The 27,726-nt window shown below is 45.1% G+C and overlaps 1 protein-coding gene across 4 annotated transcripts in view; it reads left to right on the top strand.

Moving 5' to 3' along the window:
* SLC39A11 (solute carrier family 39 member 11) overlaps positions 1–27,726 on the top strand; it is a 724,893-nt gene that overhangs the window by 53,713 nt on the left and 643,454 nt on the right. The window lies entirely within an intron of this gene.

Raw genomic sequence — 27,726 nt, 5'->3', positions numbered from 1 at the left:
GGCTATGTTCACATGTCCAGTAATCATCTGTCAGAACAGATCCAGCAGCAATCCGTTGTCAAAAACGTTGTGCAGACTTAACTTTTTTGTCCGTTTTTTTTAAAGAACCAAAAAAGTTGTGACTGCATAACTTTTTTGCTATTTGGTTGCTGCTGGAGCCATTCTAGCTGATGATTTCAGGATATGTGAACATGTCCTATCTCCTATCTCTGCTGTTAGATGCAGATGTTGGCTGCATTAGGGGGGAAGGAATGACTGCCGTTATGTGCCTTTTAGGAGCTGCTTAAAGGGACACTGTCACCTGAATTTGGAGGGAACAATCTTCAGCCATGGAGGCGGGGTTTTGGGGTTTTTAATTCACCCTTTCCCTACCCGCTGGCTGCATGCTGGCTGCAATATTGGATTGAAGTTCATTCTCTGTCCTTCATTGTACACGCCTGGGCAAGGCAAGATTACCTTGTGCAGGCATGTACTACGGAGGACAGAGAATGAACTTCAATCCAATATTGCAGCCAGCGGGTAAGGAAAGGGTGAATCAAAAACCCCAAAACCCCGCCTCCATGGCTGAAGATTGTTCCCTCCAAATTCAGGTGACAGTGTCCCTTTAAGCAGCTCCTTTAAATAAGCCTTGACAGTGTGTAGGGTCACTCTATACTGACAAGGAGAATGGCAACATACACTTGTCATTGTATTTATAGATTTACTGGCGGAATAACGGGGAACAGCACAAAGCTCAGATTTTTAGGGCAGCATGGTAGCCTTGCAGCGCTGGGGCCCTGGGTTCAAAACGGACCAAGGACAAGATCTGCAAGGAGATTGTATGTTCTTGTGTGTTTGCTTGGGTTTTTTCCGGGTTCCCCAGTTTCCTCCCAAAGACTTACTGATAGGAAATTTATATTGTGAGCCCCAATGGGGACAGTGATTATGATGTCTGTAAAGCGCTGTGGAAATAATTAGTAGAATAAAGACATATAACAGAATAGGTGTCTTGATTGCTTGTGGTTCCAGCTATCATGAGAGTTGGGGGGTCCTGTGTCATGTGTTTGAATAGAGCACTGCTGCACGTGTGCGGCCCCTTTATCCTCTCTCTATGGGACCGAGGAAGCGACTGCAGTGCTCATTCATATGACAAACTTTGTTTTTGTGCCTGATAATGATGAGCAAATTCAGTAGTTGGCTGTAAATTGGCAAGGAAATCGGATTCACATCTAAAGTTCCTTGTTCTGCTCTGGGGTCTTTGCAGACTCCAGAGAACATAATAAACATAAGATGAAAAAAAAGAAAACCTTGTTGATCACCTGTTCCACTGCCGGCACGTCCTGCATGGTTCTTCAGTGCATCATGCTCTTTGCATGTCTTTGTCAGCTCTTCAGTTTTCTTAACTCTGCCCCTGAGCTTCCAGTGGCCTCAGACATAATAATGATGTGCAGTACACGAGGTGCTTCCTAGGCCCCGGGAGACGCAGGTCATAACATCGGAGGCTTACTCTGCATGAAGATGATGGGAGACCCAGAACTGCAGGGTGCCAGAAGAGGTTGGGGGGGCGTTATGGCAGTCAACAGGCGCGATAAGTGTACATATTTATATATAATATTATATATATATATATATATATATATATATATATATATATATATATATATATATATATATATATATATATATATATATAAAAAAAAATTTTTTTTTTACAGCAATATACATATATATGCAAGATGCCGGGCAGCTGTAATTTTGCATGAAGTAAATAGTCTGTAACACCACATGATTGTAATCTTACTACATGGGGTTAAAACTATTGCAGTCCAGCAGAAGCAGGTAAGGTCTTAGCTCTCGATCACAGCCAGAGACCCTGTGGAAAAGACAGTTGCGTTGCTTCTGTCTTCCCAGTCGCCCTCAATGAGTGCTGTGCAGCAAACAGAAGAATTGGTATTGCTGATGCTTTTGTAGGACCTGGCAACACAAGATTTCTGGCTCTCTGCAAGCATAGTAGACCTACACGGTCCCAAGAGATCCAAATCTGCTTTGCTAATGGAGTCCGGCAAAGTAAAGAGGCTGTTTTCCCCTATAACTGGGACTTTTATGGATACCCCAGTCACAGTGGTAGAAAATGAACCATAAAAAAAGTTCCCCCGGAGATCTTTTGAGAGACAAACTATGTAAAAAATAACAACATGCATAAATTTTTTTTGCAAAAGATAGGAAAAAATTGTAAAAATATGGAAAAATTATTTTTTTCACCCATTAAATACAGTTTATTACATACATTAAACATATTAGAAATCCACTTGACCTGGAGAATTAATTTACTTGGTGTGAAATGTGAGAAGTAAATAATATATTTTTTCCCTTTTTTTATATGTAGATTTTCATAAATTTACATAAATTACTAACTAAAAAAAATATTACCGTACATCTGGTCTTGCATAAAACAAAGCCTTGTACTGCCACACCAGTGAACAAATGAAAAAAAAGAAGATGGCTGCTGAAAAGAGGCGAGAGGAAAAATCATGCCTGGACGCTAAGAGGTTAATTTATGTGTGATTTTCAAGTGGGATATTATTTGTATAGTTTTATTGATTTTTAGGAGTCAAAGTCAACATGCATAACCGCCAGTAACCAGATTATCCTCACTCCATTCCCAGATGAACGGCCGCTTCCAGCTTTTTTTTTTTTACCTTTGTTGCCAGTTTTCATTTTCCGGCGGCGTAATCCCATTGATTGGCTACCTACTGTCTCCAGAGTTAGATTAGTATTATTATCTTCTATTTATAAAGTTGCCATTTCTGTGCTCGGTGCAGCTGGCATGAAAATCCTGCAAACCCGAACATTTCTTCCCACATCTATAAATACTGATTTATCCTTGAAGCTTTTCTCTCTTGTGCCTCTTCTTATTATGTTGGATGTCTCTTTTCTGCTTATCTGACTGTTAGCAGCAGCGTTTATGGGGCGTCTTACACTCAGATGAAGGAGATGCCAGTATCTAATACAGTAAGGTTTAGATACTGGTGGGGCATACTATAGTTGCCAGATTGTCAGCTATTTAGGATAATTGGAAAGTTCTAGAAAGGAATCTATGGCTCATTATTTGTCAGCGTAGAGATTCAAAAGAAATTAAGTATAAACTGTTACTCTGTGTAGTGTCTTGGCACATGTGGTAGAGATAATCTGCACCACATATCTTTGGACAATTGGTTGCAGATGGGGAAGAACTTAATAAAACTAAGTTCTAGTATTGGGACACTTTCAGATTACAGTGGAGCTTTTATGACCTTCCATTCTACATCCATAGACATTAATATGGAGTTTGGCCCTTCTGCAGACATAGTAACATAGTTAGTAAGGCCGAAAAAATACATTTGTCCATCCAGTTCAGCCTATATTCCATCATAATAAATCCCCAGACCTACGTCCTTCTACAGAACCTAATAATTGTATGATACAATATTGTTCTGCTCCAGGAAGACATCCAGGCCTCTCTTGAACCCCTCGACTGAGTTCGCCATCACCACCTCCTCAGGCAAGCAGTTCCAGATTCTCACCGCCCTAACAGTAAAGAATCCTCTTCTATGTTGGTGGAAAAACCTTCTCTCCTCCAGACGCAAAGAATGCCCCTTGTGCCCGTCACCTTCCTTGGCATAAACAGATCCTCAGCGAGATATTTGTATTGTCCCCTTATATACTTATACATGGTTATTAGATCGCCCCTCAGTCGTCTTTTTTCTAGAATAAATAATCATAATTTTGCTAATCTATCTGGGTATTGTAGTTCTCCCATCCCCTTTATTAATTTTGTTGCCCTCCTTTGTACTCTCTCTAGTTCCATTATATCCTTCCTGAGCACCGGTGCCCAAAACTGGACACAGTACTCCATGTGCGGACATAATGGATCACACTCTTCTGGAAAGATATTGTATAAGATTTTGTGAGAATTTTTGCCCACTTCCTCCAGAGAAGCATTTATGAGGTCAGACACTGATCTTGGGGAGAGGCTGTGCTCACAATATCTGGTCTAGTTCAGGTGTAGGATGATGGGTTGAGATCTGGACTCTGTGTGGCTGGTCTTGTTCTTCCACCACATACTCTCCCAACCATTTATGTATTAACCTTGTGCACTGGGTACAGTCATGGGGATCAGAAAAGTGCCTTTCACAAACTGTCCCCACAAACTTGAAAATAAAATTGTACAAAATGTCATGTATGCTGAGACATTAAGATTTTCCCTTCACCATGACAGCACCGCACATGAGATATGGCATCCGCCCCCAGGAACAGGAAACCTGTAGCAGAGATAAAAGAATGGGGCGGCCACTCTCTCCTCAGTTTTGGTTTCCTGTTCCTGCAGGTGGACGCCTGTGGCAGAGCTCCTACCTCCGGAGGGATACCCCTCTGATGATTCCGGTCCGGAGGCCGAGGTCCGCGGGGGGGCCAGCCATGCTCGGCGGCGCTGCGTGCGGTGCTGCCCGGGTGAAGAGGCTTCTATGCCGCGCCTGTTTCTCCCCTCGCCGGACTCCCCGGCGACCGCTCTGGGAGGAGTCAGGTCCGGGGGGCGTGTCCTTCACTGACGCCGGACGCCGAAGTGAAGGAGGACGACTTCCAGTCGCGCCGGAAGTAACGTCACACGCCGAAAGGAGCCGGTGTGCTGGACACTTCCGGGAGGAAGCTGTTCGCGAGGTGCGCACACCGCTCCTTTCTATATAACAGAAGCAACCGGGTATAGTCGCTGGTCTTTCCTCAGCAAGCAAGTCTGCCTGCTAAAATGACCGAACAGGCGATGGATCCAGAGATGCCTGCGCCCAGAATGTCTGAAGAGGCACAAGTTACTGTGGTATCCAGGGTCCAGGAGGACCTTTGTAAGGCAATCCACACATACTGATATCCTGTATACTGTGTCTTTTAGGGAAGGAAAGCCACCTACAAACAAAAGAATAGGGTTTGTCCACTATGTAAGGAGACGTTCCCTAGGCTATATAATGAAAGAATCTGTCAGACCTGTATAGACAAGACAGTTGCAGAAGAATCATCTTCCTTATTACAGAATATTAAAACAATAATACGGGAAGAAGTTAAAACTACAGTTAAAGAACAACTGAAACATCATACAACAAAAGAAACCTCCCCCTTCCCCCAACAAGTGAACAGGGTTCGGACATGGATTCAGGGGATGAGCCGGGAGCATTAACCCCCTCTGACGCCTCAGACTTAGACTCCTCGGATGAGGAGTATGGCCACCCGTATTTTCAGTCTGAAGATATTGGGAAACTGCTCAAACTCGTTAGAGCAACTATGGGGGTTGAAACCCCAAAGGAGCTAAGGTCTATTCAAGATAGCATGTTCAGTAACTTGGAGGGGAAGAAGCGTAAGGTTTTTCCCTTCCATGATAATATAGTTACCGTATATACTCGAGTATAAGCCGACCCGAGTATAAGCCGACCCCCATAATTTTGCCACAAAAAACTGGGAAAACTTATTGACTCGAGTATAAGCCTAGGGTGAAAATGCAGCAGCTACCGGTGAATTTCAAAAATAAAAATAGATCATTATTTCCCCATAGCTGTGCCATACAGTGCTCTGCACCGTTCATATTTCCCCATAGCTGTGCCCCATATACAGTGCTCTGCACCGTTCATTGTGCCCCATAGCTGTGCCATATACGGTGCTCTGCACCGTTCATTGTGCCCCATAGCTGTGCCCCATATACGGTGCTCTGCACCGTTCACTGTGCCCCATAGATGTGCCATATACGGTGCTCTGCACCGTTCATTGTGCCCCATAGATGTGCCATATACGGTGCTCTGCACCGTTCACTGTGCCCCATAGATGTGCCATATACGGTGCCCTGCACCGTTCACTGTGCCCCATAGATGTGCCATATACGGTGCTCTGCACCGTTCACTGTGCCCCATAGATGTGCCATATACGGTGCCCTGCACCGTTCACTGTGCCCCATAGATGTGCCATATACGGTGCCCTGCACCGTTCACTGTGCCCCATAGATGTGCCATATACGGTGCTCTGCACCGTTCACTGTGCCCCATAGATGTGCCATATACGGTGCCCTGCACCGTTCACTGTGCCCCATAGATGTGCCATATACGGTGCCCTGCACCGTTCACTGTGCCCCATAGATGTGCCATATACGGTGCTCTGCACCGTTCACTGTGCCCCATAGATGTGCCATATACGGTGCTCTGCACCGTTCACTGTGCCCCATAGATGTGCCATATACGGTGCTCTGCACCGTTCACTGTGCCCCATAGATGCTCCACATAAATCTCTGCCGCCGCTGCTGCTGCTGCAATAAAAAAAAAAAACACATACTCACCTCCCTTGATTGCAGCTCCCGGCGTCTCGTTCCGGCGCCTCCATCTTCCCGGCGTCTCTGTTCTGACTGATCAGGCAGAGGGCGCCGCGCACACTATATGCGTCATCGCGCCCCCTGCCTGAACAGTCAGAGCGCAGACGCCGGGAAGATGGAGCGACGCTCGGCGGCTGGAACGAGGACAGGTGAATATGCTATACTTACCTAGTCCTGGCGATCCTCGCGCTGTCCCTCTGCCTGGTCTTCGGTGCCGCAGCTTCTTTCTCTATCAGCGGTCACCGGCACCGCTGATTAGAGGAATGAATAGGCGGCTCCGCCCCTATGGGAGGTGGAGCCGCTTATTCATTTCTGTAATGAGCGGTCCCACGTGACTGCTGAAGAGGGGAAGAAGCTGCAGCACAGAAGACCGTGGGACGGCAGGGACAGCGCGAGGATCGCTGGGACTAGGTAAGTATACCTCAGCGCCCTCACCCGCCGACCCTGCCACCCACCTTGACTCGAGTATAAGCCGAGAGGGGCACTTTCAGCCCAAAATTTTGGGCTGAAAATCTCGGCTTATACTCGAGTATATACGGTAATTTAATTAAAAAATAATGAAAAAAAACCAATAAAAAGATGTCTATCCCTCAAGCCTTAAAACGCAAGTACCCCTTTGATGAAGAGGTCTGTGAGAAGTGGGAAAAGGCTCCCAAATTAGACGCTGCCATAGCCAGTACCTCTAAAGGGGTAGCATTACCATTCGAGGATATGGGAGCCCTAAAAGACCCCCTTGACAAAAAGGCAGATGCCTTTCTAAAATCGGCTTGGGAGGCATCAACATGGTCATTTAAACCCGGGATTGCTGCCACTTGTACGGCACATGCTATGGTCAAGTGGTTGGAGGAGTTAAGTGACCAAATCAAAAATAAGTGCCCACGAGAAAGGCTCCTGGAGGCATTGCCCTCCCTTCAAGGTGCCGCAAAATTCCTGGCAGATGCCTCAATCGATTCTGTCAGAAGTGCCGCACATGCCTGTGCTTTGTCCAACTTGGGTCGTAGAGCATTGTGGCTGAAGAATTGGTCGGCTGACTTCGAATCGAAGGTCAAACTCTTTGGGGTACCCTGTGAAGGACAATATCTTTTTGGTAAAGCTCTAGACGAGATTCTTGAGAAAGCGTCAGACAAAAAGAAGCGATTTCCACCTCCTTCCTTTCCTAGGCGCCGGTGGGAGACTTCCCGTTCGTCCTTTCGGGGATCCGGATACAGAGGGACCCGCGGTCGTTCAGATGACAGGTCTGGCCGAGGCAGACCTTGGAGGGATCGAAGGGAAAAGGGACTCCTTTTCAACAAGCCTCCCCCTAAGTCTGATCCCAAACACCAATGACGCCAGGATTCCGGTGGGCGGAAGACTTCGATGGTTTGTCCACCACTGGGCGGCACTGCCAGCGTCCCAATGGATAACCAACTTATTGTCAGAAGGTCTAAAACTCAAGTTCTCCAGCCTCCCACCGAATCGTGTGATAATGACCCATGTAGGGGAAAAAAATCAGGCCACGCTAGAAAGAGAAATTCATCTCCTCATACAAAAGGAGGTATTAGTGAAGGTTCCTCATCAAGAAATAGGGAAAGGGTTCTACAGCACCTTGTTCCTAACGCCGAAACCAGACGGCTCGTTGAGAGTAATATTCAACTTGAGGGCTCTAAATCATTACATTCAAGTAGACAAATTCAAAATGGAAACTCTAAAAACGTACTCAACCCAAACTGTTATATGGCAGTAATCGATCTCACCGATGCTTACTACCATGTGCCGATCGCAGTCCAACATCAGCAATATCTGAGACTACTGGTAAACCTGGGAAAACCCCCCCACCCACCTACAGTATCAATGTCTTCCCTTTGCGGTAGCTATAGCACCCCGAGTATTTACCAAAATTATTTCCGAAGTGGTGTCCTTCATCAGAAAAGAAGACATATTGCTGGTGCCTTATTTAGACGATTTTTTGGTGATAGCAAACAGCAAAGAAGATTGCGTGAAAACGATCACAAGAGTGCTAGACGTGTTAACCAAATTAGGATGGTTGATAAACCTGAAGAAATCAAGACTTATTCCAACACAGTCTCAGGAATTCCTCGGGATCCTACTAGATTCCATCAAACAGGAGTGTATCCTCCCACAGAGGAAAATTCAGTCTATCCAACAAAAAATACAACCGTTTCAGCTACAGCGATCTATATCTCTACGGAATGCAATGTCGCTCCTGGGAGTTCTAACGGCGACAATTCCAGCAACACGGTGGGCTCAAAGCCACACAAGAGAATTACAATGGCAGATACTGGCCGAACAAGTGAGGAATCCTTACAATTTGAATCGGAATATTCTCCTATCCCCAAGGGTTCAGGATTCTCTAAAATGGTGGCTAGAAACAAAAAATCTAAACAAAGCAGTACCATGGTCAATACAAAATCCAGTAGTCCTCACTACCGATGCGAGCCCATGGGGATGGGGGGCTCACGTGAAAGATCAGGTCCTACAAGGTCAATGGGAGCCCTCAATGACAGCAGTGTCTTCCAATCTAAAAGAACTGTCGGCAGTGAGAAAGGATACAAGGAAGACATGTGGTGGTGTTGTCCGACAACAACACGACGATAGCCTATATAAATCGCCAGGGGGGCACAAGATCTCCATCCCTTATGGCAGAAACCAAAGAGCTTTTTATGTGGGCCGAAAGCAACCTTCTCTCTCTAACCGGAACATACTTAAGAGGATCAGAGAATCAAGTAGCCGACTTCCTAAGCCGTCACTCATTACATCAAGGGGAGTGGTCCCTGAGCCAGGAAGTCTTTGGGGAAATATGTGCCAACTGGGGCGTTCCAGAAATAGACTTATTCGCCACAAAACAAAATTGGAAAGTGAAGAAGTTTTATTCTCTCAACCCAAGAGAACACCCGGAGGGAGTAGACGCGTTTCTATACCAGTGGAACTTCCATCTGGCATACGCATTTCCCCCAATACCGTTAATCCCGACAGTCCTCAGGAAAATTCGGGAAGACAAGGCGCGAGTGATCCTCATAGCTCCCTTTTGGCCGAAAAGGGCATGGTTCACATGCCTCAGACGCATGTCTATCTTGGACCCGTGGATCCTCCCAGATGCCTCGGATCTCCTACACCAGGGACCAGTTCAACACCCTCAAGTACACAGGCTACATCTCACCGCCTGGAACTTAAGAGGGGACTTCTATTAGCAAAGTGGCTCTCGAACCCTTTAGTAACCACATTGCTCGCCAGCAGGAAAAAAGTCACCTCAGAAAAATATCAAAAAATTTGGCAAAAATTCCTGGAATTCTCAGGGCGACAGTTGTCCGAGACAAGCCAAGAAGTCCCGGTAAAAGAAATTTTAGAATTTCTCCAAAAAGGGTTGGAAAGGGGGCTATCTACTAGCACCCTAAAGGTGCATGTCTCCGCCCTGGGTGCGCTGTTTGATCAGAAACTTGCTGACCACCCTTGGGTCTATAGGTTCATCCGAGCCTCTTTTACATCTAGACCCTCAATTATTACCTAAGGTGGCTCCCTGGGATCTAAATTTAGTTTTAAATGCTTTAACTGTTTTCCCCTTTGAACCTCTTGATTCTATTTCAATAAAATCTTTGACCTTAAAAGCTGTCCTCCTGGTTGCTTTAACTTCAGCCCGCCGTATTTGCGAACTGCAAGCTATTTCAGTAAACCCTCCTTACACTACCTTCCAGGATGACAGAGTGGTTATCAAAACCGACCCAGCCTTCCTTCCGAAGGTCAATTCTAAATTTCATAAGGACCAGGAAATTATTTTACCCTCATTTTGTCCTCAACCAAAATCCTAGGGAGAGCAAACCTTCCATTGTCTTGATGTCAGACGCTGCCTGCTTCAATACATAGAAGCCACAAAATCTTGGCGTCAGTCATCAGCTCTTTTTGTCACCTTCCAGGGGACAAACAGGGGAAAAAAGGCCTCAAAGGCAACTATTGCACGGTGGTTGCGTACGGCTATTTCACTTTCATATTCCTCTTCTGGCCAAATCCCCCCACAGGGTGTTGCGTCCCACTCCACACGTTCTATTGCCACATCCTGGGTGGAAAGGGCAAACGCCTCGGTGGAACAGATTTGTAGGGCGGCAGTATGGTCCTCACCCTCTACCTTCTTCCGACATTATAGGCTAGATTTAGGTCTATCAAACATGTCTTTCGGGAGAAAGGTGTTATCTGCTGTTGTCCCACCCTAGGAGTCTTCTATTTCTTCTTCTCATGTGCGGTGCTGTCGTGGTGAAGGGAAAAAATGATAATTACTTACGGGTAATTTGATTTTCCAGAACCATGAAAGCACCGCATTAATTCCCGCCCTATCTTGGTGATGGTTGTGTGATTCACAAAAAAAAATAAATAAAAAAATGGGGGTTTTCTATATATCTAAATATACTTTAGAACATATATGTATAGATAAGAGCTAATGAACAGCTATACAATGTAAATATGATATATGAGTGTGTACTAACAAAGCGGTCATCTTCCATACTCTGAAACAAACTGAGGAGAGAGTGGCCACCCCATTTTTTTTTATCTCTGCTACAGGTTTCCTGTTCCTGGGGGCGGATGCCATATCTCATGTGCGGTGCTGTCATGGTTCTGGAAAATCAAATTACCCGTAAGTAATTATCATTTTTCCCTTCTTCTGGAACTAAGAGGCCAAGGCCAAAACCATAGAGTTGTCCATTCTCCACCAAGCTTTACAGCTGCAGCAGACAGGCAGGTGACGTTATCTTGGTATTCACCAAACCCAGACTCATCTATCAGATGCCAGAGATAGAAGTGTGATCCGTCACTGCCCAGAACACGTTTCCTCCAGTGGTGACGGCTTTACACCACTCCATCTGACTGTCAGCATTGTGGTTGGGGATGTAAGGCTGCATGCAGCTGCTCGGACATGAAGCTTCCGGCCGGGGCGCAGTGTTTGTGCTGATGTTATACCAGATGAGGTCAGTACTCTGTAGTTATGGAGTCAGCAGATCGTTAGTGCCTTTTCTGCACTCTGCTCCTCAGCGCTCAGCCCCCTGCTCTGTAAAGTTATGGGGTCTCCATTTCATGGCTGAGTTGCTGCGGTTCCTTCCACTTCTCAATAATCACACTCACAATTGATGGGGAAGATTTAAGAGGGAAGAAATGTGACAAACGAACTTGTTACTCCGGCGACCCCTATTACAGGACCACGGTGGTATCAGGAAGCTCTTCCCCACCAGTCGTTCTGTTATACACCAAGAGCAATGGGACAGGATGTAAAATGGCACATGTTCTGTAACCTTTCTCCATATAGTATATATGTGAATAGAGTGGAGAAGTCAAATTTATGCTGAAAACCCCATACGATGATGTTCATACTTTCAAACATTCTAATTTCCTAATACAGTAAGCACATCTTGTTCTCCGTGCTATGGTACCTGGAACTTTTGCTATTTGTCTGTTGTGCTTGGATCACCATATAAATCTGCATTCTGTCTGTATAAACAGATCATATAATATGGATGTCTTCAGCTTTGCATCTGTATTATATGTCCCTATTGCTGACTGCCGGTGTTTTAGGGTGGCATGTGAAGTGCTTAAATCAGTCGTAAATGAAACTCTGTACTACAATATTTTGGCCAGTCTCCATAGTCTTTACAGTGCGTGTACGTCAGCTGGTGGAAAAATGGAGTCCATTCTGGGCTTTTTTTTGACCTCATGAAAAGCCCTAAAAATCAAAGAGGATGTCCAGTATTAGAGAAAACATGGTTTCTTCTTTTCCCCATTTCCCAGACTGTGTGGTACTGCAGATCAACCTGTGCAGGAGCTGAGCTGCAACACCTGATGCAATCCATGCACACTAAATATGGGAGAGGGCTGCCATGTTTTTCTAAACCTGGACATCCCTGATAACATTAGGTCTGCACTATTTACATAAAATGGTTGCTTGGGTACACAGTATTAATGACCTATTTGCAAGATTGGTCATTAATAGCAGATCAGTGGGGGTCCGACATGTAACGAGCGCTGATCAACTATCTACAAGTCAGTTGGCGCTCGTGTACTCGCCTGATTACACAGTCGGCCAAAAACTAATGGGAACAGAGCGACCATTTATATGATTGCTTTCTCCGCGTACAGCATGATGTTATCAGCCGCACATCTCCTCTGTACACATGGCAATGTGCCGCAATAAATGATCTGATTACCTGGTGAATTAACATTTTGCTTGTTCGTTGGCTGATCGCCAGTATGTTTTCACTGGCTGATGAATGGGAACGAGCAATTATATTTCTTTATACACTTATTCATCTATACTGAGCCTGCCTAACTGCATATTTTAAGAATGCAAAAATATTCTAGTAAAATTATTGGTTGTATCAGTTGTGACGTTGCATTTTTTTTCCAGATTTTCATAAATTCTGGATTATCCAATGCCAATATACAGTTAGGTCCATATATTTTTGGACAGAGACAACATTTTTCTAATTTTGGCTATAGACATTGCCACAATGAATTTTAAACAAAACAATTCAGATGCAATTGAAGTTCAGACTTTCAGCTTTCATTTGGGGGCATCCACATTAAAATTGGATGAAGGGTTTAGGAATTTCAGCTCTTTAACATGTACCACCCTGTTTTTAAATGGACTAAAAGTAATTGGACAGATTCAATAATTTTAAATAAAATGTTCATTTTTAGTACTTGGTTGAAAACCCTTTTTTGGCAATGACTGCCTGAAGTCTTGAACTCATGGACATCACCAGACGCCGTGTTTCCTCCTTTTTGATGCTCTGCCAGGCCTTCACTGTGGTGGTTTTCAGTTGCTGTTTGTTTGTGGGCATCTCTGTCTGAAGTTTAGTCTTTAACAAGTGAAATGCTTCTCAATTGGGTTGAGATCAGGTGACTGACTTGGCCATTCAATAATATTCCACTTCTTTGCTTTAATAAACTCCTGGGTTGCTTTGGCATTATGTTTTGGGTCATTGGTCGTCGTTTCATACTACAGATGGACAATCAGTTTGGCTGCATTTGGCTGGATCTGAGCACTCAGTATGGCTCTGAATACCTCAGAATTCATTTGGCTGCTTCTGTCCTGTGTCACATCATCAATAAACACTAGTGACCCAGTGCCACTGGCAGCCATGCATGCCCAAGCCATCACACTGCCTCCACCGTGTTTTACAGATGATGTGGTATGCTTTGGATCATGAGCTGTACCACGACTTCGCCATACTTTTCTCTTTCCATCATTCTGGTAGAGGTTGAGCTTGGTTTCATCTGTCCAAAGGATGTTCTTCCAGAACTGTGTTGACTTTTTTAGATTTTTTTTTTAGCAAAGTCCAGTCTAACCTTTTTATTCTTGATGCCTATGAGTGGCTTGCACCGTGCAATGAACCCTCTGTATTTACTTTCATGCAGTCTTCTCTTTATGGTGGATTTGGATATTGACACGCCTACCTCCTGGAGAGTGTTGTTCACTTGGTTGACTGTTGTGAAGGGGGTTCTCTTCACCATGGAGATTATTCTGCAATCATCCACCACTGTTGTCTTCTGTGGGTGCCCAGGTCTTTTTGCATTGATGAGTTCACCAGTGCTTTCTTTATTTCTCAGGATGTACCAAACTGTAGATTTTGCCACTCCTAATATTGTAGCAATTTCTTGGATGGGTTTTTTCTGTTTTCTCAGCTTAGGGATGGCTTGTTTCTACCCGCATAGAGAGCTCCTTTGACCGCATGTTCACTTCACAGCAAAACCTTCCAAATGCAAGCACCACACCTCAAATCAACTCCAGGCCTTTTATCTGCTTAATTGAGAATGACATAACGAAGGGATTGCCCACACCTGTCCATGAAATAGCATTGGAGTCAATTGTCCAATTACTTTTGGTCCTTTTAAAAACAGGGTGGCACATGTTAAGGAGCTGAAACTCCTAAACCCTTCATCCAATTTTAATGTGGATACCCTCAAATGAAAGCTGGAAGTCTGAACTTCAACTGCATCTGAGTTGTTTTGTTTAAAATTCATTGTGGTAATGTCTATAACCAAAATTAGAAAAATGTTGTCTCTGTCCAAATATGTATGGACCTAACTGTAAATTAATTTTTCTTTACTACTCTAAGACTGTGTGTGTTGTGAATTCTGCTCTTGGGCTCCCTCCGGTGGTTATGAGTGGTAGTGCTGCGGTAGTTGGATCGCAGCATTTATCAGGTGTATCTATTTTTTGCAATTTGGGCTGGGCTATATAGCCTTGCTTGTTCCTTTAGGCTGTGCCAGTTGTCCATTGTTTTTGGAGGATTCACATCCCTTCTGGTCTCTCCTGTTCGCTGTGCTTTTCTTCAAAGATAAGTCCTGGCTTTGTTTTTGCTGTCCACCTGCTGTGGACCTTATAGTTTTGTGCATTTTCATGTTTCGTCTTGTCCAGCTTTGTCTGTGAAGGATTTTTTGCAGCCTAGCTTTGTCTCTGGAGATGCAGATATACCCTCCATGTCTTTAGTCAGATGTGGTGATTTGTATTTTCTGTGGTGGATATTTTCTAGTGTTTTAATACTGACCGCATAGTACTCTGTTCTATCCTTTCTTTTTAGCTAGTATGACCTCCTATGCTAAATCCTGATTTCATGTCTGCGTATGTTATTTCCGTCTCCTCTCACAGTCAATATTTGTGGGGGGCTGTCTATCCTTTGGGGATTTTCTCTGAGGCAAGATAGGTTTCCTGTTTCTGTCTTTAGGGGTAGTTAATTCTTAGGCTGTGTCGAGGGGTCTAGTGTTATGACCTGGTGGTTAGGACAATAATGGACCTGGTGGTTAAGAGCACACGGAATGACCTGATAGTTACTAATAATATAGGACGAGCTCTGAGACGTGGGAACTCTGCTGACCGCAATCCCTAATCCTATCACACACACTAGAAATAGCCGTGGATTGCTCCTAACGCTCCCTATGCAACTCGTCACAGCCTAAGGAACTAGCTAGCCCTGAAGATAGAAAAATAAAGCCTACCTTGCCTCAGAGAAATTCCCCAAAGGAAAAGGCAGCCCCCCACATATAATGACTGTGAGTAAAGAAGAAAATTTCAAACACAGAGATGAAATAGATTTAGCAAAGTGAGGCCCGACTTACTGAACAGACTGAGGATAGGAAAGGTAACTTTGCGGTCAGCACAAAAAACTACAAAAAGACCACGCAGAGGGCGCAAAAAGACCCTCCGCACCGACTCACGGTGTGGAGGCGCTCCCTCTGCGTCCCAGAGCTTCCAGCAAGCAAGACAAAAATCAAAATAGCAAGCTGGACAGAAAAATAGCAAACCAGAGAAAAACAAGCAGGAACTTAGCTTCTGCTGGGAAGACAGGTCACAAGAACGATCCAGGAGTGAACTAGACCAATACTGGAACATTGACAGGTGGCATGGAGCAATGATCTAAGTGGAGTTAAATAGAGCAGCCAGCTAACGAATTAACCTCGTCACCTGTGGAAGGAAACTCAGAAGCCGCAGCCCCACTCACAACCACCAGAGGAAGCCAATGGACAGAACCAGCCGAAGTACCATTCATGACCACAGGAGGGAGCTTGACAACAGAATTCACAACAGTACCCATCCTTGAGGAGGGGTCACCGAACCCTCACCAGAGCCCCCAGGCAGACCAGGACGAAAATGAAAGGCACGAACCAGATCGGCAGCATGAACATCGGAGGCAAAGACCCAGGAATTATCTTCCTGACCATAACCCTTCCACTTGACCAGGTACTGGAGTTTCCGTCTCGAAATACGAGAATCCAAAATCTTCTCCACCACATACTCCAACTCCCCCTCAACCAACACCGGGGCAGGAGGATCAACGGATGGAACCACAGGCGCCACGCATCTCCGCAACAACGACCTATGGAATACATTATGGATGGCAAAAGAAGCTGGAAGGGTCAAACGAAACGACACAGGATTGAGAACCTCAGAAATCTTATACGGACCAATGAAACGAGGCTTAAACTTAGGAGACGACAACCAAACCAAATCCCCAACACGAAGTCGGGGACCCACACAGCGCCGGCGGTTAGCGAAACGTTGAGCCTTCTCCTGGGACAATGTCAAATTGTCCACCACATGAGTCCAAATCTGCTGCAACCTATCCACCACAGTATCTACACCAGGACAGTCCGAAGACTCAACCTGCCCTGAAGAGAAACGAGGATGGAAACCAGAATTGCAGAAAAACGGCGAAACCAAAGTAGCCGAGCTGGCCCGGTTATTAAGGGCGAACTCAGCCAAAGGCAAAAAGGACACCCAATCATCCTGATCAGCAGAAACAAAGCATCTCAGATATGTTTCCAAAGTCTGATTAGTTCGTTCGGTTTGGCCATTTGTCTGAGGATGGAAAGCCGAGGAAAAAGACAAATCAATGCCCATCCTAGCACAAAAGGCTCGCCAAAACCTCGAAACAAACTGGGAACCTCTGTCCGAAACGATGTTCTCCGGAATGCCATGTAAACGAACCACATGCTGGAAAAACAATGGCACCAAATCAGAGGAGGAAGGCAATTTAGACAAGGGTACCAAATGGACCATCTTAGAGATGCGATCACAAACCACCCAAATGACCGACATCTTTTGAGAGACAGGGAGATCCGAAATAAAATCCATAGAGATATGCGTCCAGGGCCTCTTCGGGACCGGCAAGGGCAAAAGCAACCCACTGGCACGAGAACAGAAGGCTTAGCCCGAGCACAAGTCCCACAGGACTGCACAAAAGAACGCACATCCCGCGACAGAGACTGCCACCAAAAGGATCTAGCCACCAAATCTCTGGTACCAAAGATTCCAGGATGACCAGCCAACACCGAACAATGAACCTCAAAGATAACTCTACTAGTCCATTTATCAGGGACAAACAGTGTCTCCGCTGGGCAACGGTCAGGTCTATCAGCCTGAAATTTTTGCAGCACCCGCCGCAAATCAGGGGAGATGGCAGACAAAATTACCCCCTCTTTGAGAATACCCGCCGGCTAAGGAACACCCGGAGAGTCGGGCACAAAACTCCTTGACAGGGCATCAGCCTTCACATTCTTAGAGCCTGGAAGGTACGAAACCACAAAATCAAAACGGGAGAAAAATAGCGACCAACAAGCCTGTCTAGGATTCAACCGTTTAGCAGACTCGAGATAAGTCAAATTCTTGTGATCCGTCAAGACCACCACGCGATGCTTGGCTCCTTCAAGCCAATGACGCCACTCCTTGAATGCCCACTTCATGGCCAACAACTCTCGATTGCCAACATCATAATTGCGCTCAGCAGGGGAAAACTTTCTAGAAAAGAAGGCACATGGTTTCATCACCGAGCCATCAGAACTTCTTTGCGACAAAAAAGCCCCTGCTCCAATCTCAGAAGCATCAACCTCGACCTGAAATGGAAGCGAAACATCTGGCTGGCACAACACAGGGGCAGAAGAAAAACGACGCTTCAACTCCTGAAAAGCTTCCACAGCCGCAGAAGACCAATTGACCACATCAGCACCCTTCTTGGTCAAATCAGTCAACGGTTTAGCAACACTAGAAAAATTACTGATGAAGCGACGATAAAAATTAGCAAAGCCCAGGAACTTTTGCAGACTCTTCACAGATGTCGGCTGAGTCCAATCATAAATGGCCTGAACTTTAACAGGGTCCATCTCGATAGTAGAAGGGGAAAAAATGAAACCCAAAAATGAAACCTTCTGAACTCCAAAGAGACACTTTGACCCCTTCACAAACAAAGAATTCGCACGAAGGACCTGGAACACCATTCTGACCTGCTTCATGTGAGACTCCCAATCATCCGAGAAGACCAAAATATCATCCAAATATACAATCAGGAATTTATCCAGGTACTCTCGGAAGATGTCATGCATAAAGGACTGAAATACTGATGGAGCATTGGAAAGCCCGAATGGCATAACCAGGTACTCAAAATGGCCCTCGGCGTATTAAATGCTGTTTTCCATTCATCGCCCTGTTTAATACGCACAAGATTATACGCACCACGAAGATCTATCTTGGTGAACCAACTAGCCCCCTTAATCCGAGCAAATAAATCAGACAGCAGCGGCAAAGGGTACTGAAATTTGACTGTGATCTTATTAAGAAGGCGGTAATCAATACAAGGTCTCAAAGAACCATCCTTCTTGGCCACAAAAAAGAACCCTGCTCCCAATGGTGACGACGACGGGCGAATATGACCCTTCTCCAAGGATTCCTTTACATAACTCCGCATAGCGGCGTGCTCTGGCACAGATAAATTGAACAGTCGGCCCTTAGGAAACTTACTACCAGGAATCAAATTGATAGCACAATCGCAATCCCTATGAGGGGGTAGGGCACTGGATTTGGGCTCATCAACTACATCCCGGTAATCCGACAAAAACTCCGGGACTTCAGAAGGGGTGGATGACTAAATAGACAAAAATGGAACATCACCATGTACCCCCTGACAACCCCAGCTGGACACAGACATAGATTTCTAATCCAATACTGGATTATGGACCTGTAGCCATGGCAACTCCAAAACGACCACATCATGCAGATTATGCAACACCAAAAAGCGAATATCCTCCTGATGTGCAGGAGCCATGCACATGGTCAATTGGGTCCAGTACTGAGGCTTATTCTTGGCCAAAGGCGTAGCATCAATTCCTCTCAATGGAATAGGATACTGCAAGGGCTCCAAGAAAAAACCACAGCGCCTAGCAAACTCCAAGTCCATCAAATTCAGGGCAGCGCCTGAATCCACAAATGCCATAACAGAATAGGATGAAAAAGAGCAAATCAGAGTAACGGACAAAAGAAATTTCGACTGTACCGTACCAATGGTGGCAGACCTAGCGAAACGCTTAGTGCGCTTAGGACAATCGGAGATAGCTTGAGTGGAATCACCACAGTAAAAACACAGCCCATTCCGACGTCTGTGTTCTTGCCGTTCAGCTCTGGTCAAAGTCCTATCACATTGCATAGGCTCAGGTCTATGCTCAGATAATACCGCCAAATGGTGCACAGCTTTACGCTCACGCAAGCGTTGATCGATCTGAATGGCCAAAGACATAGACTCATTCAGACCAGCAGGCATGGGAAATCCCACCATGACATCCTTAAGGGCTTCAGAGAGACCCTTTCTGAAAATTGCTGCCAGGGCACATTCATTCCACTGAGTGAGTACAGACCACTTCCTAAACTTCTGACAATATATCTCTACCTCATCCTGACCCTGACACAGAGCCAGCAAGATTTTCTCTGCCTGATCCACTGAATTTGGTTCATCATAAAGCAATCCGAGCGCCAGAAAAAACGCATCAACATCACGCAATGCCGGATCTCCTGGCGCAAGGGAAAATGCCCAGTCTTGAGGGTCGCCACGTAACAAAGAAATAATGATTTTCACTTGTTGAACAGGGTCACCTGAGGAGCGAGGTTTCAAAGCAAGAAACAATTTACAATTATTTTTGAAATTCAGAAACTTAGATCTATCCCCAAAAAAACAAATCAGAAATTGGAATCCTAGGCTCCAACATCGGATTCTGAACCACAAAATCTTGAATGTTTTGTACCCTTACAGTGAGATTATCCATACAAGAGGACAGACCTTGAATGTCCATATCTACACCTGTATCCTGAACCACCCAGAGGTAAAGGGGAAAAGAGAGACAAAACACACTGCAAAGAAAAAAAAATGGTCTCAGAACTTCTCTTATCCCTCTATTGAGATGCATTAATACTTTTGGCCACCTGTACTGTTATGACCTGGTGGTTAGGACAATAATGGACCTGGTGGTTAAGAGCACACTGAATGACCTGATAGTTACTAATAATATAGGACGAGCTCTGAGACGTGGGAACTCTGCTGACCGCAATCCCTAATCCTATCACACACACTAGAAATAGCCGTGGATTGCTCCTAACGCTCCCTATGCAACTCGTCACAGCCTAAGGAACTAGCTAGCCCTGAAGATAGAAAAATAAAGCCTACCTTGCCTCAGAGAAATTCCCCAAAGGAAAAGGCAGCCCCCCACATATAATGACTGTGAGTAAAGAAGAAAATTACAAACACAGAGATGAAATAGATTTAGCAAAGTGAGGCCCGACTTACTGAACAGACTGAGGATAGGAAAGGTAACTTTGCGGTCAGCACAAAAAAACTACAAAAAGACCACGCAGAGGGCGCAAAAAGACCCTCCGCACCGACTCACGGTGCAGAGGCGCTCCCTCTGCGTCCCAGAGCTTCCAGCAAGCAAGACAAAAATCAAAATAGCAAGCTGGACAGAAAAATAGCAAACCAGAGAAAAACAAGCAGGAACTTAGCTTCTGCTGGGAAGACAGGTCACAAGAACGATCCAGGAGTGAACTAGACCAATACTGGAACATTCACAGGTGGCATGGAGCAATGATCTAAGTGGAGTTAAATAGAGCAGCCAGCTAACGAATTAACCTCGTCACCTGTGGAAGGAAACTCAGAAGCCGCAGCCCCACTCACAACCACCAGAGGAAGCCCATGGACAGAACCAGCCGAAGTACCATTCATGACCACAGGAGGGAGCTTGACAACAGAATTCACAACAGTCTAGGGAGCGTTAGGTACCCCCCACGGCTACTTCTAGTTGCGCTGCTAAGTTCAGGGTTTGCGGTCAGTACTGGTGCCACCTTCTCCAGAGTACTTCTCATGCTGCTCCAAGGCCACCAGATCATAACATGTGTGTACACGGTGCTTTTTGGTGCAGTTTCTCCACAAAGAATTTGCCCAAAAAACGCTAGGGAATCCTTATGCCAATTAAGTCAATGAGGATCCTGAAGTGCAGGTAATTTTTCCTTTCCTGATTTGTGCTGCTTTTAAATCCGCAGCATGTCCCTTCTTTTTGCTGTGTTTTTCACCTATTGACTACTATTGAGTTAGTCAAATGTTTGCTGATTTGCTTCTTGCATTTTACGGACTTCCTATGGTGTTTCATCTGTGTGACAGTGCAAGAAATGCCAGCGCGGCAACTACCCGTGGTAAAAAAAAAACCCAAAAAGCTTACCGCAGGTCACAGGTGTTTGGCTGATGAGACCACTACTCCAATCAGCCGACGCCTGCTGTCACTGATTACAGTGGGAGAAGACAGCGGCTGATGGGCGTAGTCATCTGCCGACATTGGTGCTCAAAGTAAAAATAAAATGTTAAAATAAATAAATATTGACATAAAAGTTAAAAAGATAGTATACTCACCTTACACCTCATCCCTGAAGCCCTTTTTCTCCTGTAAAAAAATAAAAAAACACCATATACTCACCTTAACGCCTAATCCCCGATGCCCATGCCACCTGTAAAAGATAAAAAATAATAAACCACCATATCCCTCATCTATCCACTGTAATCCATAATGTCCCGCAACGATTCGGATCACTTGTAGAGCAGTCATACCAGCTGATGTGACTGCTCTACCCGGCAATCGGCGACACAGAGCTGTGGTGAAAAAGTTCACCAGAGTTCATCAGCTGATGAGCCCTGGGGACCTCCCTTATGGCACCACTGCTGCGTAATCACAATGCACTCTGCCAAGGTATAGAAACGGGGCCGGCGTCAGCACCCAGGCAAGTGCCGGGGCCCTGGCGAGACAGGGGGCTCATTCAGGGCTGGCGTTAGGTGCAGGCTGCCCGCATGCGGCCCCTGAGGCAGGAATCTGTGGTCCGAGGTGCACACTAGAAGAGAGGAGGCAGCACGGAGCTCTGGGACTTTTGCACTGCAGCTGCTGGAGAGCCACCCACAATCCGTCGCCATGGATACGCAGAGCAGAGTGACTTCCGACCGTCCAGTGCCCGGAGAATGAGCCGAGCGTTGCCAAACAGGAAGTGTGCAGCACCTGCCACCTGGAACAAAGGATTGCGGGGGGATGCAGAGCCTGGCTGGGAGTACAAGGTATGGGCTCTGATACTGGTTGGGCTGTGTTATATACTACGTTGGCTGCTATATACTACATGGGCTGCTATATACTACGTGGGCTGGGCTGCTATATACTACGTGGGCTGCTATATACTACATTGGCTGCTATATACTACGTGGGATGGGCTGCTATATACTACATGGGCTGCTATATACTACGTTGGCTGCTATATACGACGTGGGCTGCTATATACTACATGGGCTACGTGTTTGCTCAGTAAGAGCAGCACGATCTGAAATCAAGTGAATAGTGGGCGACCCCATAGAAGACCATGTACAATGATATCTCCCAAAGCAGACCGCGAAAACAACAAGGGGGTTTATATGATAAACAATTAAATTTTATTAAACATATATAGTATACAAAGTGGGGACAAAGTTGCAAAAGCAATGTATATGGATGGAAAGCAGCTAAAAGACTATGGCACCGAAAGGATGACACAAGTTGGTGCCAGGAAAGAAATAATATACACGTCTCAGAGGACACGGCCGCACACATAAATTGGAGAGAGGTTAACCACTGATATCCTATCCGGTTGGTGGTAAATTTTATATGATAAATGATTACATTATTAAAGACTTTAAGATGCCCCCCCCTCTTCCCCCGGGGAGGAGGCCCGCCGCACGACACGGACGATGGGAAGGAGGACTTCCGTCATCACTTCCCATCACCATGGCAAGGTGCCTGGCCCCCCCCCCCCCCCCCGGGCGAAGGGCGGGTGCAACGCGAGAGCAAAAGCGCGTCTGCGCCTCAATGGGTGTGAATCCACAGAGTGTGGACCGTGGCAATTCAAAATAACAAGAACAGGAGGTGCCAAGTCGTAACCCTGGTAAGAGCCAACCAAATAAATGAAAGCAGCTAGATAGCTGCTACCAGGATATCTACGAACTGTGCCATATCCACAATATCATAATTTTTAAGAAATGGCCAATACATAATTATAAATGGCAATAAAACATGTGTAGCCAAAGTTGACTCAAAATACAGAGAAGCCAATATACGATCAGAAGAATATCAGTTCATGATTTGATAGAGCTATCATATAACCCTAACTGTCATGCTGTAACATGGCAGAGAGGCTTAACAGGCAAGGGCATCCGTACTCTGCAAATACAAAAGATGTTACAGGTAAATAACATATAGTTACACTACTAATATCAACCTGATAACAGCATAATAACTATAAAAAAATAATAATAATTATTTGAACACATAACAAAATATCAAAATTATTTTATATGTATCCTTATAAATAATGGCGCAGGTCCAAGCTAGATGGTTCGATTCATCGACTCCACTTAGATCTTGGATTGTTTTCTTGGATTTATCCAAAGGCAGTAATGAGCATGACTGGATCCCCCGGGAAAACAATGTGTACTTATACCCGTGACCCTTACCTTTTTAACCACGCCTCCTGATTCACCGCCGCTTAGTATTTGGATCTTTACTTACTCCCTTGCTGCCATGCTTTTTAATGGAGCATTCAGTGAATCTGGTTGTATGGTGGTATAGTTGGCAGTCTGCAGCCCAGTTGGGTCTGACTGCGAACTAGAGAGAGACTAGAGAATCTTAAAGTCTTTAATAGCTTGTAATCATTTATCATATAAAATTTACCACCAACCGGATATGGTATCAGTGCTTAACCTCTCTCCAATTTATGTGTGCGGCCGTGTCCTCTGAGACATGTATATTTTTTCTTTCCTGGCACCAACTTGTGTCATCCTTTCGGTGCCATAGTCTTTTAGCTGCGTTCTATCCATTTACATTGCTTTTGCAACTTTGTCCCCACTTTGTATACTATATATGTTTAATAAAATTTAATTGTTTATCATATAAACCCCCTTGTTGTTTTCGCGGTCTGCTTTGGGAGATATCATTGTACATGGGCTTTTATGGGGTCGCCCACTTGATTTCAGATCGTGCTGCTCTTACTGAGCAAACTTTTTCGGTATGCACAAGTCAGCCACTAGGGGGCTATTTTCCATTTTGGCCACGGATTTGATGTAGGTTTATATGTTATATACTACGTGGGCTGCTATATACTACGTGGGCTGCTATATACTATGTGGGCTGCTATATGCTACGTGGGCTGCTATATGCTACGTGGGCTGCTATATACTACGTTGGCTGCTATATACTACATAGGCTGCTATATACTACGTAGGCTGCTATATACTACATGGGCTGCTATGTACTACGTGGGCTGGGATGCTATATACTACGTGGGCTGTGTTATATACTACGTGGGCTGTGTTATATACTACGTGGGCTGTGTTATATATTACGTGGGCAGTGTTATATACTACGTGGGCTGCTATATACTACGTGGGCAATGCTGTATACTACTATGTGGGCAGTGCTGTATACTACTATGTGGCTAGTGCTGTATACTACTGTGTGGGCTGTGCTATATACTACTGTGTGGTGCTGTGCTATATACTACTGTGTGGGCTGCGCTATATACTACTGTGTGGGCAGTGCTCTATACTACTATGTGGGCTGTGCTGTATACTACATGGCTGTTCTATAAACTACGTGGGCCGTGTTATATACTATGTGGCTGTGCTATATACTATATGGGCTGTTATATAATACGTGGGCTGTGCTATATACTACGTGGCTGTGTTATATGCTACGTGGGATGTTATATACTATATGGCTGTGTTATATGCTACGTGGCTGTGCTATATACTACGTGGGCTGTGTTATATACTACATGGCTGTGTTTATATGCGATCATGAATCGTGGTATGTGTTAAAAGGGGGCCCACTGAGAGTCTTTTGCCCAGGGCCCTCAAAAATCTGGAGCCGGCCCTGTATAGAAAAACAGGCAGTCCAGGTACAGACAACCTGTCCCAGTACCCAGTATGTGTGGGATAAGAAAAAGATATGTACGGTGACAGGCACAAATATAAATAACTAACGTAGCATGGCTAAATGAAGGGGTTACCTGTGCGGTTAGATGAGTGGATGCAGGAAAGCGCCCTGACTTGCTTTTCGGAATAAATCCTTCATCAGTTTTTCTGTACCTGGACAGCCTGTTTTTCGACACTTTGGCACACTGCATTATGATTTAACCCCTTCCCGACCTTTGACGCCACGTAGGCGTCATGAAAGTCGGTGCCAATCCGACCCATGACGCCTATGTGGCGTCATGGAAAGATCGCTTCGCTGCAGATCGGGTGAAAGGGTTAACTCCAATTGAACCCGATCTGCAGGGACAGGGGGAGTAGTAGTACAGCCCAGGTGAAATCCGCTCAAAAAACACTGGAAATCCGTGGTAAATCCACAGGTAAAACGCAGTGCCTTTTACCCGCGGATTTTTCAAAAACGGTGCTGAAAAATCTCACATGAATCCGCAACGTGGGCACATAGCCTTAGGGTTGGAATTAGTTGTGGTTAGGGTTGTGGTTAGGGTTATGGCTACAGTTGGGATTAGGGTTAGGGGTGTGTTGGGGTTAGTGTTGGAGGTAGAATTGAGGGGTTTCCACTGTTTAGGCACATCAGGGGTCTCCAAACGCAACATGGCGCCACCATTGATTCCAGCCAATCTTGTATTCAAAAAGTCAAATGGGGCTCCCTCACTTCCGTGCCCCGACGTATGCCCGAACAGTGGTTTACCCCGACATATGGGGTACCAGCATACTCAGGACAAACTGCGCAACAATTACTGGGGTCCAATTTCTCCTGTTACCCTTGTGAAAATAAAAAATTGCTTGCTAAAACATCATTTTTGAGGAAAGAAAAATGATTTTTTATTTTTACGGCTCTGCGTTGTAAACGTCTGTGAAGCACTTGGGGGTTCAAAGTGCTCACCACATATCTAGATAAGTTCCTTTCAGGGTCTAGTTTCCAAAATGCGGTCACTTGTGGGGGGTTTCTACTGTTTAGGCACACCAGGGACTCTGCAAACGCAACGTGACGCCCGCAGACCATTCAATCAAAGTCTGCATTTCAAAACGTCACTACTTCACTTCCGAGCCCCGGTATGTGCCCAAACAGTAGTTTACCCCCACATATGGGATATCACCGTACTCAGGAGATACTGGACAACAAATATTGGGGTCAAATTTCTCCTGTTACCCTTGGGAAAATAAAAAATTGCGGGCTAAAACATCATTTTTGAGAAAATATTTTTTTTTTTATTTTCATGGCTCTGCGTTATAAAGTTCTGTGAAGCACTTGGGGGTTCAAAGTGCTCACCACACATCTAGATTAGTTCCTTTGGGGGTCTAGTTTCCAAACTGGGGTCATTTGTGGGGGATCTGACATGGTGTCCGCTAATGATTGGAGCTAATTTTCCATTTAAAAAGCCAAATAGCGTGCCTTCCCTTCCGAGCCCTGCCGTGCGCCCAAACAGTGGTTTACCCCCACATATGGGGTATCAGCATACTCAGGACAAACTGGACAACAACATTTGGGGTCCAATTTCTCCTATTACCCTTGGCAAAATAGGAAATTCCAGGCTAAAAAATCATTTTTGAGGAAAGAAAAATTATTTTTTATTTTCATGGCTCTGCGTTATAAACTTCTGTAAAGCACCTTGGGGTTTAAAGTGCTCAATATGCATCTAGATAAGTTCCTTGGGGGGGTCTAGTTTCCAAAATGGGGTCACTTGTGGGGGAGCTCCAATGTTTAGGCACACAGGGGCTCTCCAAACGCGACATGGTGTCTGCTAACAATTGGAGCTAATTTTCCATTCAAAAAGTCAAATGGCGCGCCTTCCCTTCCGAGCCCTGCCGTGTGCCCAATCAGTGGTTTACCCCCACATATGAGATATCGGCGTACTCGGCAGAAATTGCCCAACAAATTTTAGGATCCATTTTATCCTATTGCCCCTGTGAAAATAAAAAAATTGAGGCGAAAAAAATTTTTTGTGAAAAAAAAAAAAAAAAGTACTTTTTCATTTTTACGGATCAATTTGTGAAGCACCTGGAGGTTTAAAGTGCTCACTATGCATCTAGATAAGTTCCTTGGGGCGTCTAGTTTCCAAAATGGGGTCATTTGTGGGGGAGCTCCAATTTTTAGGCACACGGGGGCTCTCCAAACGTGACATGGTGTCCACTAAAGAGTGGAGCCAATTTTTCATTCAAAAAGTCAAATGGCGCTCCTTCCCTTCCAAGCCCTGCCGTGCGCCCAAACAGTGTTTTACCCCCACATATGGGGTATTGGCGTACTCAGGACAAATTGGACAATAACTTTCGTGGTTCAGTTTCTCCTTTTACCATTGGGAAAATAAAAAATTGTTGCTAAAAGATAATTTTTGTGACTAAAAAGTTAAATGTTCATTTTTTCCTTCCATGTTGCTTCTGCTGCTGTGAAGCACCTGAAGGGTTAATAAACTTCTTGCATGTGGTTTTGTGCACCTTGAGAGGTGCAGTTTTTAGAATGGTGTCACTTTTGGGTATTTTCAGTCATATAGACCCCTCAAACAGAATAAAAATTCAAAATGTGAA

Source organism: Ranitomeya imitator, chromosome 2 (assembly GCF_032444005.1).
Source record: "Ranitomeya imitator isolate aRanImi1 chromosome 2, aRanImi1.pri, whole genome shotgun sequence".
NCBI classification, from domain to species: domain Eukaryota; kingdom Metazoa; phylum Chordata; class Amphibia; order Anura; family Dendrobatidae; genus Ranitomeya; species Ranitomeya imitator.
This window is presented reverse-complemented; position numbering and strand designations above follow the sequence as displayed.